General features: G+C 41.1%; 1 pseudogene; it reads right to left on the reverse strand.

The window, feature by feature from the left end:
• Window positions 1-2,783: 2,783 nt before the first annotated feature.
• On the reverse strand, window positions 2,784-2,901 carry LOC124799594 (annotated as a pseudogene).
• Between the last annotated feature and the right edge of the window lie 6,216 nt (window positions 2,902-9,117).

Genomic DNA, 9,117 nt, shown 5'->3' on the forward strand with positions numbered 1-9,117 from the left:
CCCATTGGGATAGGAATGGGAGTTATAACGATGTGATGGATAGAGAAGACAGGCGGGCAGGGCGACAGTGGGAAGAGGAGATGCAGAGATGGAAAGACAGAAAAGGAAGGAGAAGATCGAAAGAGGAGAGAGGAGGCCGTGAAAGATAGAGGGGGGGGGGGGGAGGTGATGGACTGAGATAGGTTAGAGGAGAAGATGGATGAAACGGGCTGGAGGGGGGATAGACAGACAGAGGGGAAGAAGGAACTCGATAGAGAGAAGGGGAGGAAGAGGTGATAGGGAGAGGGAGGATCAGGAGATAGACTAATAGAAGACTTTAATAAAGAAATGACGGGGCAACTCCAGGTTATTTACACAGTTATCGATAATTTTTGTGTGGTATTTGAAACAAGTTGTAGACCCCACTTGGGGTTATCTGTGTTGTACAGCACTTATAAGTATTATAATATCATTCTGACGCAATTAACGTTCGTCCTTTGATAACATTAAAAACTTTCCTTTGATCTATCTTGCGACAACTAAGCTGTACATGCTTGCATCGATGCTTTTTTTCACTATGGTGCCCCGTCCCCTTTTTACTGTTTCGCTACACCAAGAAATGCACTTGCATTACTTCGTTACGTCTTATCTTTTTGTCTTTGGTGACATTTACAGCTATCAAGCAAGTCGCCGAGTCGCAGTTTGCTGATGTCTGCATTTCTGAGTAAACACCTCGTCAGACTGCTATCTTCAACATAAATTTTGTTAATATTTGATAGGAGTTGAAAGTTTTTAATATTGGAGCTTCATTTCGTAGCTTACAGAAGACAAATACATAGCCTTCCTCGAGCTTAACATGAAACTCAATACACAGTCATGCATTAAATCAGCAGCAGTCCTCCCCAAAACCAGTTAATATGTCTAATTTAGAAACTCTTAAATGGAAGTCCCTGGTGCGCCTTCCGAAAGTACTAACATTGTCGTTAGAATTTGCGAGTCAGATAGTGTTATCAGGAAACCATGTTTGAAAATTGATTAGAAATCAGGGTACAACTTGCTTCAACATTTTAACGGAGCATTTAGTAGCATTTTTCAAAACGATGGTAGATATTCAACTTGTATCTGTACGCACGCAGCCATCGCCACCTAGACCAACAGCTCACTGTGGTAGAGATATGGTAGTGGAAGCCGTCTCTGACGCCGAAAATTTGACACAAGAACTGAACTACCTAAGAAACGGTTCCAGTGCGGATGGCCACTACAACCATCAAATCTCGCAAGAAAATCCGGTAAGTCTTCACAAGGACAGCATCCACAGCACCGTCGAGGAGGGGGGTAAAAAGTTGAAAAAGTCGAGTCTACCCTCCCTTTATTTCAGTAAAGGGGCGATTTGCCGGCTCCTAAAGGCACGTGGCTTCGAATCCCGACAACTAACTAAGGCGATCTGTGAATAGTAACGTGGGCCATTGAACTCCCGGCATTAACAAAAATGATGCGAGGTTGGATAGCATTACATCGGCCAGGCCATGTGCACGATAGAACAACGCCATATGTGAGTTGTCTGCGACTTTATTATCCAGATAGATTCGCAGTACCCCAACATGCTTTGGAAAACAGAAGTAAAATTGTAGCCTATGACATATTTATCGCCACGATGGACAACGGTTCCCGGGATAACCGGAGCATAATAAATAAGCTGTATTGTGCTGTGGTCTTCAGTTCAAAGACTAGTTTGACGCAGCTCTCCTTGCTAGTCTGTCCTGCACAAATCTATCTCTGCATAACTACTGCAACATAAATAATTTTCAGTCTACTTGGTATAGCCAATCATCTTCGGTTTTCTTTCTACAGTCAGTCCTTGTCCTCCCTTTACACTCTTCACCCGCTCACCTCCCACACACTTTCCCCCAATTACCAAAACTGACAATTTCTTAATTTCTCAGGGTGCTCCTATCACTGATTCCTCCGTTTAGTCACGTTCTGCCATAAATTTATTTTCTCAAGCCGATTCATTACTTCCTAATTGGCTACACGATTTGCTTATCTAAACTTGAGAAAGCTCCAGTAGCACCACATTTCAGAAACTTCAGTTTGAAACATGTGCGTTTGAAATGTGATTGAAACTACGTAACTGACAGAAGTCTGAAACACTGCTGTTAGATTGGGAATGACATGTGAACCTGTATTTTATCTCGTCGCTTATGCTCTTTGCCCTGTACTGAACTTTTCTGACTGCGAGAATGTAAATTTAATTTAGCCGCGAGAATGTAAACTGTCAACTTCAATCCAAACCAAAACTGCATGAATTTACGTAACACAAAAACTGAATCTGATGCAACACTATTGACCCAAAATTGACCCTGGTAATAAAGCAAAACTTGATGAATTTGAAAACAATGGTTTCTGTGCATAATGAACGCTATCCTGAAATAATATTTCTTACCTTTACCTACACAATGGTAACGCTCTTCACACTTCTCTTTGTTAGTATTTTAAATTGCATAGTTCGCAAAAACAGCTATTGTGCAAGGCTGCTGATTAGCATACATTTTAATTAAATCGAATACGACTGAGACAACAACTTCTTGAGGAAAATAAAGTAAGTAAGCACTCCGTCTTCAGGCCACAGGTGGCCCATCGGGACCATCCGACTGCAGTGTCATCCTCAGCTGAGGATTCAGATAGGAGGGGCATGTGGTCAGCACAGCGCTCTCCCGTATGATGGTTTTCTTTGACCGGAGCCGCTACTATTCGGTCGAGTAGCTCCTCAATTGGCATCACGAGGCTGAGTGCACCCCGAAAACTGGCAAGAGTGCATGGCGGTCCGGATGGTCACCCATCCAAGTGCTTGCCACGCCCGACAGCGCTTAACTTCGGTGATCTGACGGGAACCGGTGTATCCACTGCGGCAAGGCCATTGCCCCCTTGAGAAAATTAGTGAACCAAAAATTACATAGATCTGGGATCTGGTATTGACTTGGGGTAAGTAACAATATGGCACTAACTCCAAAAACTTGTATTTTGACTCTTTGAAAATTAATAATGCTAACAATTAACACAATAAACTGATTATACATTAACAATTTGCTTTACAAAATCATTGGGTATGAGTGCTATACATTGTCTCAATCATCACTTATGAATACGTGCATTGCATTAGGAACATAACAACTTTCTTTACCTTAATTATTTCCTACGTCTGTTGAGATTCCTTTCACAGTTAGCGAACATCAGAGTATCTTGCAAATAAAAAATTACTACTGCCCGTAGCGATTAATTATATATCCAGAACACATCAGAAACAACATGATTTTACACTTGATACTCCGCAATACATCTCTCGATCTGAAGTTACTCTAACACATTACCCATAACACCTTGAATCAGCGATCGCTGTTGAGCAGCGACGCTACTACATAATCGATACTACTCGTACATTTCACCATCTCTGGTTCAATACAATATTTTCTTACAAAACTTGAATTAATTTACACTGTGTGTGTACCTTTCAAGTTCTCTTCTTGTCTCAGCTGTGACCGTCCAAGTTTCACTCTGTACAAATTTACAGTCCTGATAAATACATTTAAATTTATGTAAAAAAGCTTCCAAAATAGAAGTCTTATTGCCCAGTCCGCAGTTGAGACATGATAACTAGATCCAGCGAAGTTGTACCTCCATTTTCAGATCATCGGATATGTGAATCATAAAACCAATGAGTGTTGCACATTGCCATCTGCCCACTGAAAATATGAAGGTAAATTCACCAAGACACTCTCATGCAACATTTAGTACATTAAAATAAAAGCCGTAAGTATATCAGCAAGGCACAAAACTGTCAAATATATCAGGCAGAGCTACGGAGCCAATTACCAACATATACACATCTGACAGCAGTGGATGCGCTCTATCTGGTGTACCGGACAACTCTGTGCCTTGCTGATACAGTTATGGCTTTCATTTTAGTGTACTTAGAATTGCATAGGAGTGTCTTTTACCTGAGGTTTCGTCCATGTTTTCAGTGGCCAGGTGGTAATGTGCCACACGTAGGAGCTAAGTAATTCGTATAACCGATGATCTGAAGCTAGCAATATGACTCTGCCAAAACTAGAAATCGGGATATGTATCAACTGCTATCTTGTCAATAAAACTTCTATTTTGGAACCTTTTTTCATTGATGTGGAGATCGCTCCCCTTCTGACAATGTCAGGTAATTACGGTACTTAATTCTGTTACATTAAGTATCAGGTTGGTGCATAAGTCCGAAGAGTTTTTGTTTTGCGTGTTAGTATTCCGCTTGCTACGGTTTATTTATCGATTGCCACTTTCTTTGTAATTGACTGTTGCTATTTGAGTGTACATATGGTCATTTTGTTATCTGGAGATACTGAGTGGAACTGTGGATGCTAGAAAATGGAGTGCTAAGTGGATAAATTGGAACATTACCGATGTATTCTTCTGTTTGAATTCAATAGAGGGGTGACAGCAGCGGAGACAACCAGAAAAATTTGTGCAGTATTTGAGGATAATGCCACTGTACAGAGAACGGCAAGAAAATGGTTTTCTCGTTTTAAGGAGAATCGTTTTTACTCTAGTGACTCTCGAGTTCAGGAAGAGTTTCGGGGTTTCATGAAGATCGTTTAAACGCATTAAGGTCGATTCACACTTAATAGAACATCTCCGTCACGTCACGGAACGTGAATTGCCACAAGATCGTCCGAGCATTCGCACAACCCGCGACGTCAACGTAACGTACTGTGACGGCACAGAAGGTTCTCACCAGTGTGGCTTTATTTGCAGTTTTTGTGACGACTGACGAAGGAACTACGGGAAGCGCGAAGATGCCTAAATTCAATTTAAGAAGTTTGGCAGTGATTGCGATAGCACTTGATGAAGAAGAAGAAATGCAGCAGGGGAGGATGTGGGTTAGAACTATGTTGAAACGTAGAGACAACGACGGAGAAAAATGGTTCAAATGGCTGTGAGCACTATGGGACTTAACTTCTGAGGTCATCAGTCCCCTAGACTTAGAACTACTTAAACCTAACTAACCTTAGGACATCACACACATCCATGCCCGAGGCAGGATTCGAACCTGCGACCGAAGCGGTCGCGCGGTTCCAGACTGTAGCACCTAGAACCGCTCGGCCACTCCGACCGGCTGCGACGGAGAGTTCCATACACTATACAAGGAGCTGGAAGACGAGGAACAGTCCTTCTTCAAGTATTTTAGGATGTCGAAACAGCAATTTTTTCTTGCTAAATAAGATCCAGTCCACGATTACAAAAAAAGGCCTCGAGGTTCAGACAAACTAATTGTATTAAATACTCGTCGAAGTCCATTGTCTAAACAAACAACAAAATAAAATAAAATAAGAAGCACAGGAAGATACATGTAATTAGATTAAATAACAAAGCGAAACTTTGAGCAATATAAAATTGATACTTACATAACCAAATTGTTCGTATTTCTCCTCTCTCTAACCTCACTCTTTCCAAATATTTACATGGCTCGAGCAAACATAGAGGCGGTCCTTCGCAAGAACCAGAGATGTACATCACGTCTACTCGCCGCCATGAACGGGAAACATTCTCCAAAAGAATGCGTGACTGTGACGTTACGGAGACGTTCCGGGCCGGTGACGTCGAATGTGGACAGAGCGATTAGAAATGCAGGGGAGACTGTTTTGACGTGACGGACGTGACAGAGACGTTCCGTTAAGTGTGAATCGACCTTTAATCCACTATAATCCATGTCTTTGTACTGGAGGACTCGAAAAGTGATGAACTGCGTTCAGTCCATCATCGTGAGACATTTGAATGCTACGGGGAAGGTTCAAAAATCGTTTGTGTGGGTACCGCATACTGTATACAAAAATCACAAAAATCATGGGGTGGCCGTATGTGCATCTCTGCGTGCTCGTCATAAACTAGCTCGTGAACAACACCGACCATTCCTATGCTGTATCGTTAGGGGTGATGAGGAAAGGTGTGTTTTTGCTTACATAGGGAAAAGAAAGGAATGGCTCAACCCAAACAAAGCAGCAGCTCCCCGTACAAAGACCTGCCCGCATCCACAAAAGATAATGTTATGAATCGGGTGGAATAACGACGGTGTTGTGTACTACGGATTGCTTCCCCGACGTGTAACCATCACTGCTAACATTTATTGTCAACAACTGAAATGTCTTGCAGACGCAATCCAAGAACAACGACCAGGGAAACTGAGTGAAGTGATGATAATCCGCGATAATGTCCATCCACATTCCGTCAGACTGATAAGAAACACTATAAAGGAGTTGGGTTGGGATGTCATTCTGCACCCACCCACCTAAATGTGTGGTGTGGTATGATCAACGCACACTTTATTGGACCATTCATTTTCCCAGGACGTCTAACTGGCAAGACGTACTTACAATTCCTTCAAGAAGAAATACCCCGCTTGCTCGAAGATGTTCCACTTGCTACGCGATTGAAAATATATGAGTATTGTCAACACGACGGCGCGACTCCACATTTCACCAACGCCGATACTTCACATTTAAGTGAACATTTTCCCCAGAAATAGATTGGTCGTGGTGCTACATATCTGTGGCCACCCAGATCGCAGGATTTAACACCAATGGATTTTTGTGTATGGGGTTGGATGAAAGACATAGCTTATCAGGACAAAGTCATTACACCTGAGGCATTACTTTCTCGCATTATGAATGCAACAGACAAAAATTAAGAACAACCCTGTGAAACTGAAACGAGCAACGAAATTTGTTCATACACGTGCAGCTAAATGCGTTGAACTCGGTGAAGACATTTTTGAACATTTGTTGTGAATATATTGTGAAATTGTATGTGCACTGTACAACTTCCTTAACACTGAGCTTTGTTTTCTTCGGTTTAACATGAATTCAGGTATGCTATGGCATTAATAAAAGCAGATTATCTGACACATTCATAAAGTTTCAGTTATCGTTATTACCATCATTTTTCCAGAATTGAATTCTCTACAACTTCAGTTGAAAAATTTTTGTGAAATTGTATGTGCTCACATCATATGTTCCGATAACCTTGCAGGTCTACGTAACACGGATCAGTGGATACAAAGCAGAGTCAGGCTTGTACACAGTCCGTCAGATGGTAAGTAACCTGGAGGCACCGTTCTTCGTTTTCCTGTCTGATGCACTATACTATATTGCACTACATACGACGAGGGCAGTCTATGTTTGCCGATGCCCTGATCGTGGCACCCGAAACCCACTTACCAACACTACATTGGTCAATCTGAAGATACCTCGTGTCAGTGGAAACGGACGTCATGAATAAATTAAAAATAAAGCCAATCCTGCATCCAAGACTAATGTTTTCACTACATTCTGCGTACTGGTTGCTGTACCAACACGCCATGAAGTGGAAATCCTATTACGAAAGGAAAAAAAAGACTTGTTCAAACTCAATTTACGCCCTTTGGCACTGACTACTCGTAATGCTGAAGTAGTGTATGATCCCCGACTGCAACGTGATTTTTCAGCAGAGTTTCAAAAATTAGAATCAATAGGAGAGAATATTGATGATTTTTTGTAGCATTCAAGCATTTACAGGTTGTCGAGAAAAGCATCAAACGGTGGACGGACCAAGTTTTCTTATATTTGTCTCTTTAATTTAATAACTTGATTCTGTGCGTCTTGAAACTGAGAAAGTCAAAATTTCTCAGTCTTTGTTTGATTTATGCGTTTGTAACTCGAAGTAATACGAATAAAAAAACCAACAATCGGTTATTCCAAAAACCGCATATTTTGAGTGGTTTTAATAGGTTAAACTGGAGTGGAAAAAAACGATATAACCGAAAACCGATTGTTTCAGAGAAAACCCCCGTCCTTACGCCAGACTGCCACGGTAAGGGCTCGCGGAAACCACAACAATCAGTCATTCAAAACATTGTCAGCGGACAGCAATTACTTTGGAATCATATCTCAGCAAAACCAGAGGTAGCAACAGCATAGAGACTGCGATGAAGCAGGTCGATAAATTTACTCTAGCATGTTATATCAAATGACAAATATCTTGACGTGTGACGATACGGGATCCTGACAATTCCTACTTTCAACTGAGGACGGTTCACTGGATGAGCGATGTGCTTTTTCCAATGCTGGATGTTGACTATCTCTATGCTTCGCCATCCGTAATATTGAAGTCCATAAATGTACTTCTAAGAATATTTTAGGAACAACAGAATCCTAAAACGTTTCGCAAGACATGTTAAATGAATCTTCCTTTTGAATTAATACAGTCTGTAGATAACTGTGTTGAGAGAGTAGTGTTGCACCATCGATAGCAGACAAGTAATCCGATATTCCTCGCGAAGAGGCGACACAGTAATGTAATAAAAGGAAATCGATGAAATATTTTCACGCGGGACACTAGGGAGATTGGAGAGAAGGAAACGTGCAGGTCCGTCTTTTTTTTTTAATTTTGACGTTTACCGTCACAGAGATGTACCTCATAACGATTTTTGTCAGTGAGACTTGCTGAACGCTCATAAAACGGGACTTCATAAAATTTCAGAGTAATAATACCGACGGCATTGACATAACGAGACATGATAAGCTGTTAAACCCACACATTTCGTGAAAATTTTTTTCTATTAACGTTTTACACCATCATGACGCTTTAAATTCCAAATTTCTGATCGAGTGTATCATTTTCTTAGTAAGAGAGTGTTGCTGTAGAGTTAAAAATTTAGCGACTTTCCAAAGATGAACGTGGTAATAGAAGTAAAACGTAATTTATCACAGTGTTAGGTAGACAAATATATCTTCAAACTGTTCTGAATGCAACATTCAGCGGCTAAATATGCCATCTTTAAGTACGTAAGAATAGCTGCAACGTACTGTTCGCTATCATTGGAGATATCGGTAATTCATGACTTTCAAAAATGGAAATTGTGTGAAAACGTTGTTAAAAGTCCGGATTTGCTGAATAATACCGCACGGATATGGTCGATTGTTAAGGACGTATCAGGGGAAAATGTGGGTGCTCAACATGCCACATCTCTTCTCTTGGAGGATGATACCAGTGATCCACCGGAACTGTGCAGAATATCTAATAACCATTTGCAGTCAATAACTGACAAGTTAAACGAAAATG

This window comes from Schistocerca piceifrons, chromosome 5 (genome assembly GCF_021461385.2).
Source record: "Schistocerca piceifrons isolate TAMUIC-IGC-003096 chromosome 5, iqSchPice1.1, whole genome shotgun sequence".
NCBI lineage: Eukaryota > Metazoa > Arthropoda > Insecta > Orthoptera > Acrididae > Schistocerca > Schistocerca piceifrons.